Source organism: Bos indicus x Bos taurus, chromosome 3, assembly GCF_003369695.1.
Source record: "Bos indicus x Bos taurus breed Angus x Brahman F1 hybrid chromosome 3, Bos_hybrid_MaternalHap_v2.0, whole genome shotgun sequence".
Lineage (NCBI taxonomy): Eukaryota > Metazoa > Chordata > Mammalia > Artiodactyla > Bovidae > Bos > Bos indicus x Bos taurus.
The window spans coordinates 24,252,760-24,263,312 of NC_040078.1; the positions used below are offsets into that span (position 1 = coordinate 24,252,760).

General features: G+C 40.8%; 1 long non-coding RNA gene across 1 annotated transcript; it reads left to right on the forward strand.

Annotated features, from left to right (window-relative positions):
- The first annotated feature begins 3,268 nt into the window (after positions 1–3,268).
- On the forward strand, positions 3,269–6,113 carry LOC113888590. Its single transcript, XR_003510017.1, has 2 exons — positions 3,269–5,630; positions 5,790–6,113. It is a non-coding gene; the product is annotated as an uncharacterized LOC113888590 (long non-coding RNA).
- Positions 6,114–10,553: the final 4,440 nt, after the last annotated feature.

A 10,553-nucleotide genomic window follows, 5' to 3' on the forward strand; every position in this document is an offset into this window, starting at 1 on the left:
GAAAAAAAAGTAGTTGGCCTGATGAGTTGGATTTTCCCATTAAGTGGAAGCTTCTCATCTCACATCTGCTTCAGTCTAAGTAGTAGCAAGTCTCTCTAAAACCTAGCTTGTCTGCACTTCCTTTTCCCACATCTGAAAATGGAAATGATAATTGTGATTCACCACACCAGGGCCTGATTGATTTTGTAACAGAAATTGATTGTAAGTTTTTTGTCAGTGAGTACCATGATCACCATTTACACATGAGAAATGAGCATGCTGGGCAAAGAATCTTTACTCGCGTTTCTTAAAGAGAAGGAAATAGAGTGGTCTTTTTATCAGAGTAGATATTAATACACCTAACACTGCCTCCCAGAATCCGAATTAAAAGATCCTTTTTGCATCTTTACTTGAAAAGGGGTGTCTAGAGTCTTACAGCCTCCTGGCATATTTATCCAAGGCTCTTTTTTTTTTTTTTTTTGCCTTTAAAAGAAATCCTAGTATGAATCCTGAAAAATGACTAAATTAAAGGTGGATCTTTCAAACTGTCTGTGTTTTTTTTGTTTTTTTTTTTAACCACCTTAACACATCTTTTATCCAAAGAACTAAAGGCACCATGGAAAGAATCTCAGAGGAGAAAAACTAGAAGACTTGTGATAATTTCTAAGGAGCAAATCCCTGTGCAGATGAGGTTGGGCTCGGGAGAATCCTGTTGTTATTCTTTGAAAGTGACCTGAGGACTCATCACATCTAATAGCCAAGTCCATAATGATTGAGAGAGGTGACCCCTTGATTTCAGTAAGTTGATAAAGGAGCCAAGGCTAGAACCTGGATTTATTTTCACATCCCTTCCACTTAGCACTTACAGGCCTCCACATAATCTTTTTATCAAGATGAAAAATTAGAGCGAAATCCAACTTGTGGCTTCTCTCAGAAGGTGATTTTAATTGTTTTCCTGTATGTTTTGTGGAGAGTTGAAATGATGAAAAATATTTAGATGATGGTGATAATGTTCAGGTAACTTAGTGCTCTGTAGCTCTGCCCCCTGCCAAGCCCTACTTCCAATCCATGTTGAGGGACTGTCATTCAGAATACAGTGGATGTATCTTGCCTTTTGTAGGTTCCTGGTAAACATCTATCCAAATAATGTCAGAACATGGGCTAGAGAGTCTTAATGAAGTATGGATATTTTTTTCAGAAACCTTCTTGATGCAGACCATAAAAGTGCTAATCATAAAACAAGAACTAATACTTGAGTCCTCACTCTGTATCAGGCACTCAACATCTTAGAACAGTATGTTTCCAAATGTGGTCCCTGACTCAGCAACATGAGCATCACCTGGGAACCCATTGATTCTCTGGCTCTACCCCAGATCTACTGAAGCAAAACTTTGAAGATGACCCCAGCAATCCCTTTTAACAGCCTTCTAGGGAATTCTGATGTATGCTAGAATTAACTACTTTTATATGAATTCTCTCATTTAGCTCTCATAAACCAATAAAATGAAACTGTTGTCAGTCTCATATTATTAAGGATGCAACCAAGGCATAGGAGGTTGAGTAATTTGCCTAAGAGAGTCCAGCTTCCAAGGGTTGAGTCAGGTCATCTGATCCAGGGTGCTGCTAGGCCACAGTGGATCCTGCACAATGTCTTCTGGTGTGTTTGGGGTCATGTTCTGAGGCTGAACTGTCCAATATGATATATATGTCCATCTAAATTTAAATTAATTAAAACTAATAAATAAAAAATTCATTTCCTCTGCAGCACTTTCAAGGGCCCAACAGCCTCAGTGACTAGTGACTAGCATCTTGGACAGTACAGATGAGAGTATCTCAGTCATCACAGGAATGTCTCTTGGACACTGCTGCTTTAAGGCTTCAGCTTACTGATTTTGTTTGTAATAGTTGACGTCAAGCACCTACAGTTGAGGACTCTCCCTGGAGAATTCTTCAACTGGAGAATTCATGCAGATAGCAAAGCGATTAGGTGAGAATGACAGGCCTGATAGTTTCCCAAACTTCAGTTCGGTCACTCAGTCGTGTCTGGCTCTGGGACCCCATGGACTGCAGCATGCTAGGCTTCCCTCTCCATCACCAACTCCTGGAGCTAGTTCAAACTCATGTCCATCGAGTCGGTGATGCCATCCAACCATTGTCTTGTCATTCCTTTCTCTTCCTGACTTCAGTCTTTCCCAGAAGATACAGATACAACTTAGTATTTATAGTTTCTTAGATAGTAAGAATACATACGTACTTGCTATCTGCTGGGTACTTTGTGTGTTTATATGAAATAGCTCATTTACTGTTTATGTCATAAGACAGAAACTATTAGTGCTACTTTTTCAAATAAGTAAAGAAAGATTCAGTAACTTGGCTAGACTTGTACATTTGCCATTAGTCTGTAGTTTCTTCTAGTTGGGAACCCAGTGGAACCTCTTAACTCTAAATGTGCCCAAGGAAGTGGCATGCCCCTTCTTGACTACTCTGGATTCTGTTTGTCTCCTGCATGTCCCATTATCTTAGTCTTCACATCTCCTTCCCTGCTTCCTTTCTTCCTTAAGTGCTCTTATAATAATTCCCTTAAAGGTCTTAGTTTGTGCATGCAGGGTGTTCCTTAGGCTGATTTCTCCCCACCTTCATTTCCTGCAGCCCACTCTGTCCAGCACCGTGTGCCTATGTTACTAGGTAAAGGGATTGTACTGTGGGGCAGCACTTGGTCTCTTTAACATGATGACTCTGTGTCTGTTCTCATCGACTATGTGTTCTCCCTGTGTGACGAATGTTCTCTTTTCACTCTGTCAACTGGGGGGGACTTTGGAAATTTTTTTGGCTGGGAAGAGTCAACTTTTCCCTGTAATTGAGCTGAAAACAGATTGCCTATTGCTAGCATGTAACAAACACCCCCATAGACAGTCAACCTGGAGGCTTTACTGTTAATCATTTAAGCCCTCATATGTTAACTTTCAACAGTTCTGCTATATTGGCCAGGCTGGGATTATCTTATTTCTCCAGGAAGGAAACTGGCTCAGAGCATTAGTGACTTATCCTCGGATATGAGATTCAACATTATGACAAAAGTTTATGTAGGGCCTGCTTTGTGAAAGGCACAGGGGAAATGCAATGTGCCTATAATGTAGAGGAAGACACACAGATATCGGGCTCAGTCTCAGTCGTGTCTGACTCTTTGCCACCCTATGACTGTAGCCCACCAAACTCCTCTGTCCATGGGATTTTCCAGGCAAGAATACTGGAGTGGGTTGCCATTTCCTCCTCCAGGGGATCTTCCCAACCCAGGGATTGAACCTGCATCTCCTGCATTGCAGGAAGATTTTTTTTTTTTTTACCACTGAGCCCACACACAGAGATACTAACTAGCAAATATTGGATGAGCATAGAAATGAACAATTACCAAGATGTTTAGGGGAGAAATAAGACAGATATAGGATAAGAGAAAGGACTTTCATATCTCAACTAGGAAATGACCCAGAAAGATGAAATTTGCATTTAGGGAAAAGCAACGCTATACAGTATATAAACAAAACGAGAATGCAAATATTAGATTGAACCATAGGAAACTGTCACTATTGGATTACTTTTACCAACAAAACTGGCAGTAAGTTGCATGTGGATCTGCCCACTGTGTCCAATGAACAAGCAGTTTGTGGAGTGCCTGTTTTTCAGGCCCTATCTGCTTAGAATAGGCCAAGAATTAGAAATGAGACACAATCCCTACCCTCAGAGTCCCCGTTTCCTCTGTGGAGATGAGCATGGAAAGCCAGTGAGAGGCAGACAAGCAACTAGAACCAAAGTCTTCTGAGTCTTGTATATCTTCAGGGTATATCAACTAAGGCATTATTTGAAATATGGCTTCTAAGTGTTGTACTCAGTGGCTCTCAGACAGAATATTTAGTATTTGATATTTAACCATGTTGGCTCTATGGAATGCAAAGTAGTTCTTTGAAATATTCCCTTTCCAGTCCTGCCCACATACACTGTAAAACAGGCTGATGGTCATCATTTTCTAGAAGTGTTTCCAAAAAGCAGATGATGTGACTTTATAGGACTCTATTTAGAATAAAGTGATCTGATTTTACATAGTCACTGTCTTACTCATCATATCCAACTTAATCCCTTTTTCCAATAAGATTTTGAAGTACAGACTCCTCCTGGGAAGAAAGCCATGTCCCCGGTCCTATCTGTGAATACAGGATGAAGATGCGCGTGGGCCTGGCATTTACAACCACATCCCACACTAGCCTGGCCCCCGAGGAAGCTCATTGAGAGCAACTGTCAGTTCAAATAGTTTGTCCAGAGAGTTTCCTGAGTTTGCAGCAGCCTCTACCCCAAAAGGAGGTCTGGTGATCTTTTTTTTTTTTTTTAACTCTGTGGCTTGTCCAGACGTGACATGGGAGCCAGACCTGGGGATAGAAGTGTTCCCACCATGAACCAGGCAGAAGGGTTATTCTTACATTGGAAGGGGAGGTGAGTACTGATGGGAATTCAAAGCCACAAACTGCTTTCTGATGGATTTCTCTCCTGGGATTAATTAATAGTGGAATTGCTGAGGTTGGTGGTTGCTCAGTCAACAACTATTATATTACTTTGTTCTTAGGCCTGCCTTTTTTACTCACTACTTTCTAATCATCTTTAAAACTCCTGCAAGCTAAGTACGAAGAATTCCGTGGTAACTTGTTTGCACCACATCATACAGAAGGGGCATGTGCTTTCACTCTTGGGCATCTCCTCCCCACTGCCCGTATCTAAATGGATGCCCAGTCTAGCTACTGCTGTCATTTCTCTTATCTATTGCATCTACTATTCTCTAGAGAAACAAATAAGCAAAACATGAGACCTCCTGAGACCTTTCAACTTTGGCAGTCTTCTAGCTCTCCCATCCCTGCTGTTTCAAGATCTTCCCTGATGCCTGTGTATGTTTCATCTCTCTCAAGTCGCCCTTGATGTCTTATATTATGATAGCCAATGTAAGCGTCTTCTGCCAGTTCCTGGGCAACTGTGTATTCCTCCTTATTTCCTTCCCACTGTTCTACAATAACTACCATTGTGTACATCACTCCTACCCATTCTCTGCCCCACTGTCCTTTCTGCACCAGCCACTATCATGACTTCAATGCCATTATCACACCTTCTACAACTTCATATTCATCAAGCCACCTGTTCTTCCATATTCTTCCTTTTGTTTTTTTCTTCTTTTTTTTTTCATTTTTTAAATTAATTTAACTGGAGAATGATTACTTTACAATATTGTGATGGTTTTGCCATACATCAACATGAATCAGCCATAGAGGAATTGGGGAAAGAACCTTTCAATGTCCTTTTGAGGTACTGGCATATTGACTCGTCAAGGTAAATGAAAGAGTTGTTACCTTTCAATCCATCTTAATTCCAAAGTAAAAACCTCTGTATTAAGTATAAATGTTTCTCCACCCCACCCTATCCCTCCTCTCCTCCCAGAAAATATGTGCAGATACATAAAAAACTCTCATTGTATTTCAGATTTTTGTCCCTTTATACATAGGTTTGCCGTAAAGTTGTGGCAGAGACTGCTAACTATGCCCCAGTATCCAGCCTGTCGTTCTTCCCTTTTGGAATGGAACTCTCACCCTTCATTTTAGCAGAGCACATAGTCACAGGTAGGAACTACATTTCCCAGCCCACCCTGCAGCAAGGTATAAATTTATTCCAGCCAATGGGATAGAGCAAAGGTGTTATGTGCAATTTCCATTTTTTCAAAAGTCTTTATTGGCTTTGTTACAATATTGCTTCTGTTTTATGTTCTGATTTTTGACTAGGAGAAGTATGTGATCGTAACTCCCTAAACAGGTTTCAAACCTGCACCCCCTGCATTGGAAGGTGAAGTCTCAACCACTGGACCACCAGGGAAGTCCCATGTGAAATTTCCAATTCACATCTTTTTAAACAGAAATTACTTCCTCCTCCCACTTCCTGGAACTGCATGTTGGACCCATTGATGAAAGCCACAAGAGAAAGATGGGGAGGGTCAACCCCCATCTTGGGTCCCTGGACTTGGCAAGAAGCACTGCCTTTCTATCCTGGATTGCCCATGTACCTTGGGACTGTTATGTGAGAAATAAACTTTTATCATATTTAAGCCACTTTAACTTGAGGTCTCTCTGTAACAGTACCTTAGCTATTACCCCAATACCTTACTGGCCTCTTTGTCCAATGTCTTCCTGCAATTGGATTATTACAATTCAACCAACATTTTACATGAGCCTTCTATGTGGTAAGGTGGTGGTTTTCAAAGTATGGCTCCCAGACCAGCAGCATCATCCTTACCTGGGAACTTGTTAGATGTGCAAACCCACAGACTGCTTTCCAGACTTGCTGAATGAGAAACTCTGGGGGTGGGACTCAGCAATTGGTCTTAACAAGCCCTCCAGCTGATCTGGATGCACATTAATGTTTGAGAATCACATACTGGGCAGATAAAAAAGGAATAAAACCCAGCCTCAGTTGAGGAGTTTACAATGAAGTAAAAGGCGTGCAAATAGATAACCAATCACAAAAATGTAATTATTGTCTTGACTTTTATTTCCTGTCTACTCACCTTTTTCATCAGATTAACTCAAAATAATTTAATTTAGACTATTTTTCTTTATATATATGATTATTTATAGACAGCCTAAAGATTTAGGTCATTTGGGTCTATGCTAAAAAGGGAAAATAAATGAAGTTACTTTTGTAGGTCAGCACAAATTTGGTTATCAACATTAGAACCAATGAAAGTCTCCTGAAGCCAAGAGAGACAAATAAGAAAAGGGAGTTATTTTATACTGTGGGTAGTAAAATTACAGTACTTATTACCCTATAAAGGGTTATATGGCCTAGAAATAAAAAGTTGAGTGTGGATTAAATTTATGAGTGAGAAAGTCATAAAATTACATTAAGCACAAGTTAGGAATGTTTAAATTATTTCTGAAAGTATCTGACGTCAAGATCATAAACGGAAACTACAGTCTTTGCTGTCACCACGCCTATCATCATATCATCAGTGTCCCAAACTCTATGCTAGATCAGACTAGGCCAGTGTGGGATTGGTGGTGGGATGGAAAGGCAGATGACTGAGAGTAAGGACTCCTGTGCTTAGTGTCTTTTGTATAAAACCCATACACTCTTCAGATCTGATGGATGATAAAAGTAAAAGAAATAAGGGAGACAATGGATGCAGTTCATGAAAGCATGTGTTATGATTTCAGATTAAAGCCACTTTATTATTCATATTAACAGGGGACAATGCAGATAACTGAAACCTGTAGATAATCCAAAAGCTAAATAAAATATTATTACCACTATACACAGCAAGCTGATTTTACATTTTTAGTGCCAGAGCTAAACACTCTGGATAATGCCATAATATGGGAGAAGCATTAGCATGCCCTCGAACTGGCCAATCTTGAGACTCAGGAAGTTTAGACTTTTTACGATAATGAAGAGGTGGCCGTTAGTGTTGCCCAGCTTCCCCAAAGTCATGTGAATCTTTAGAAGAAAGGGTTTGATTCCACCACCTTGTATTAGGAACACAACATCATTTGCTACTAGAGATTATTTTAGCCCTGGCTTATACACTTCCAAAATCTTGCAGGGTCTTTGAACTACCATCCAGTTTGGTAAAATACAACCACTTTATTTCCTTCATTTCCTGCTTTTTTGCTTTAAGGATATTTCATCCATCTTCTTCTCCCAAATCCTGTCAGTCAGGATTTCTATTCCAAATAATCTGGAGTCACAAGCATTCAACAGTCTGAAGGCAAGTGAGCCTTTTATTGCATTTTTATTGAGAGTAAATTGAACTATGTGGGCAGGCTAGAGAGGGGCTCCTCTGTGAGGCTCCAATATGCCGCACCGGTGCACCCCAGCAAGGAATCATGTTACAAGAATGACATCACAGCCATCTGCTTATATTGGCTGACCAGACCCATCAGACCCCTGTGCACTGCCAGGCAGGTTAACTCCTTCTTCATCCACAAGAGAGTTTATGTGAGCCCAGAAGTCTCTTAATTCTTGTGGATTTCTAATATTTTCCTAATTTAACATATGAAGAAGTGTTTGGTAAACTATAACCATAGTTCATCTTCACAAACCTGTATCAAGCATAAGGATTGTTATCCTCATTTTATAGATAAGTTTTCCCTGTGTCCTTCAGCACCAACTAATCTATTTATTGCACTTAAAGTTTGTGCCATAAATTACTATTATTTTTCCTCTTATATATACTTGTTTGTAACTGTTTTGAGCACATACCATTGCAAATATATATATATATTTTTTTATTATTGATCTTGTAAACTACTCATAGTCTGGGGCACAATACTGGGTACAGAGTAAGTGCTAAATAAATGCTTATTGCCTGAAAACAGCCCTGAGAAGACAGAGAGGGTTTAGGAGCTGCCAAGTTTAATGACTCCAAACTATGTAAACTCATTAACTAATTAAAAAATTTTTTCACTACTTACTATGTGCCAGGCAGTGCTAGACACTGAGGGTACAGTGGTGAACAAAATTGACAAAAATCCCTGCCCTCTTTGAACTGAAATTGTAGCAGAGACAGACAATGAACCAACAAGGAAAGAAAATGGTGAGTCATAATGTGGTGAGTGCTATGTAGAGATATAAAGAAAATGGGGGTGGAATGTGTTATGGATTGAATTGTGTCTATTCCTCAACCCCCTAAAATTCATAGGTTGAGGCCCTAGCCCCCAGAACCTTAGAAGTGATCTTATTGGGAGACAGGGCCTTTAAAGAAGAAATTAAGGTAAAATGAGGTCATTAGAGTCCTAATCCAATCTAACTGATATCTTTATAGGAAAAGGAGATTAGGACATTAGAAAGATATCAGGAATGCTCATGCACAGAGAAAAGACCACATGGGGACTGTATAGAGGAAGGTGGCCATCTGCAGGACATGGAGAAGTCAAACCTTCTTCAGAAGAAATCAAACCTGAACCTGCCAACACCTTGATCTTAGACTTCCAGCCTCCACACTATGAGAAAACAAATTTCCATTGTTTAGCAGTCTGTGGTATTTTGTTAGGGCTGCTGCTGCTAAGTCACTTCAGTCGTGTCCGACTCTGTGCGACCCCATAGACGGCAGCCCACCAGGCTCCACAGTCCCTGGGATTCTCCAGGCAAGAACACTGGAATGGGTTGCCATTTCCTTCTCCAATGCATGAAAGTGAAAAGGGAAAGTGAAGTTGCTCAGTCGTGTCCGACTCTTAGCGACCCCATGGACTGCAGCCCACCAGGCTCCTCCATCCATGGGATTTTCCAGGCAAGAGTACTGGAGTAGGGTGCCATTGCCTTCTCCGTGTTAGGGCAGCCTTAGCAAACTAATACAGAGCACTTCTTTTAAATAGGGTTATAAAGGATGATTTTGCTGGAGTTAAATTTAGTCAGAACACTGAATGAGGTGAAGAAGACAGTGATGTAACATATGGGGAAGACCAGTGCAGAAAGAGGGACCATCAAACTCAAAAGCCTTGATGCAGGAGGCTGCTTGACTTGTTAAAGGATACCAAGGGGACCAGCGTGGCCAGAGTCAAGTTAATGAGAGGGAGAGGGGTTGATGAGACGGTAACTGGAGCACGGTCAAGGCCTCATAGGACATTTAAGGATCATGGCTTTTACCTTAGGGTAATAGCATTGGGACGGAGAAGGCAATGGCACCCCACTTAGTACTCTTGCCTGGAAAATCCCATGGACGGAGGAGCCTGGTAGGCTGCAGTCCATGGAGTCCCAAAGAGTTGGACACGACTGAGCGACTTCACTTTCACTTTTCACTTTCGTGGGTTGGAGAAGGCAATGGCAACCCACTCCGGTGTTCTTGCCTGGAGAATCCCAGGGACGGTGGAGCCTGGTGGGCTGCCGTCTATGGGGTCGCACAGAGTTGGACACGACTGAAGCGACTTAGCAGCAATAGAATTGGAAGCCACTGCAGGTTTAACTTACAAAGGTTTCACTCAGGCTATTATGTTAGAAAATAGACTATAGGGGTCAGAGATGGAAGTGGGGAGACCAGTTAGGAAAGTATTTTAATCATCCCTATAAGAAGGAAGGCTTGGAGAACGGTAATAGTGATGGAAGTTGTAAGACGTGGTCAAATTGGTGATATTTGTGAAAGCAGAGGTAACAGAATTTGCTGACAGTTTAGTTGTGATATTTGAGAGAGGAAAAAGTCAAGGATAACTTTAAGAGTTTTGACCTAAGAAGTTAGAAGGATGGAGTCCTTGGTTACTGAGATGGGACAGACTGTAGAAGGAGCAAATTTAGAAAGATCAGGAATTTCATTTTGGACATGTGGAGATGTTTAGTGAGCAGTTAGATATTTAAAACTAGAGGTCAGAGAGAGGTGCAGGCAAGGGATATTATTTGGGAGTCATCAATATAGAGATAGCATTTAAAGCCAAGAGTCTTGATGAAGTCTCTAAATGAGTAATCATGGACAGAGAAAAGAGGAGGACTAAGGATTGACCTTGTTTCAAGGTACAAGGAAATAAGAAAATAAGCAGCAACAGGACTGATAAAGACAAGTATGA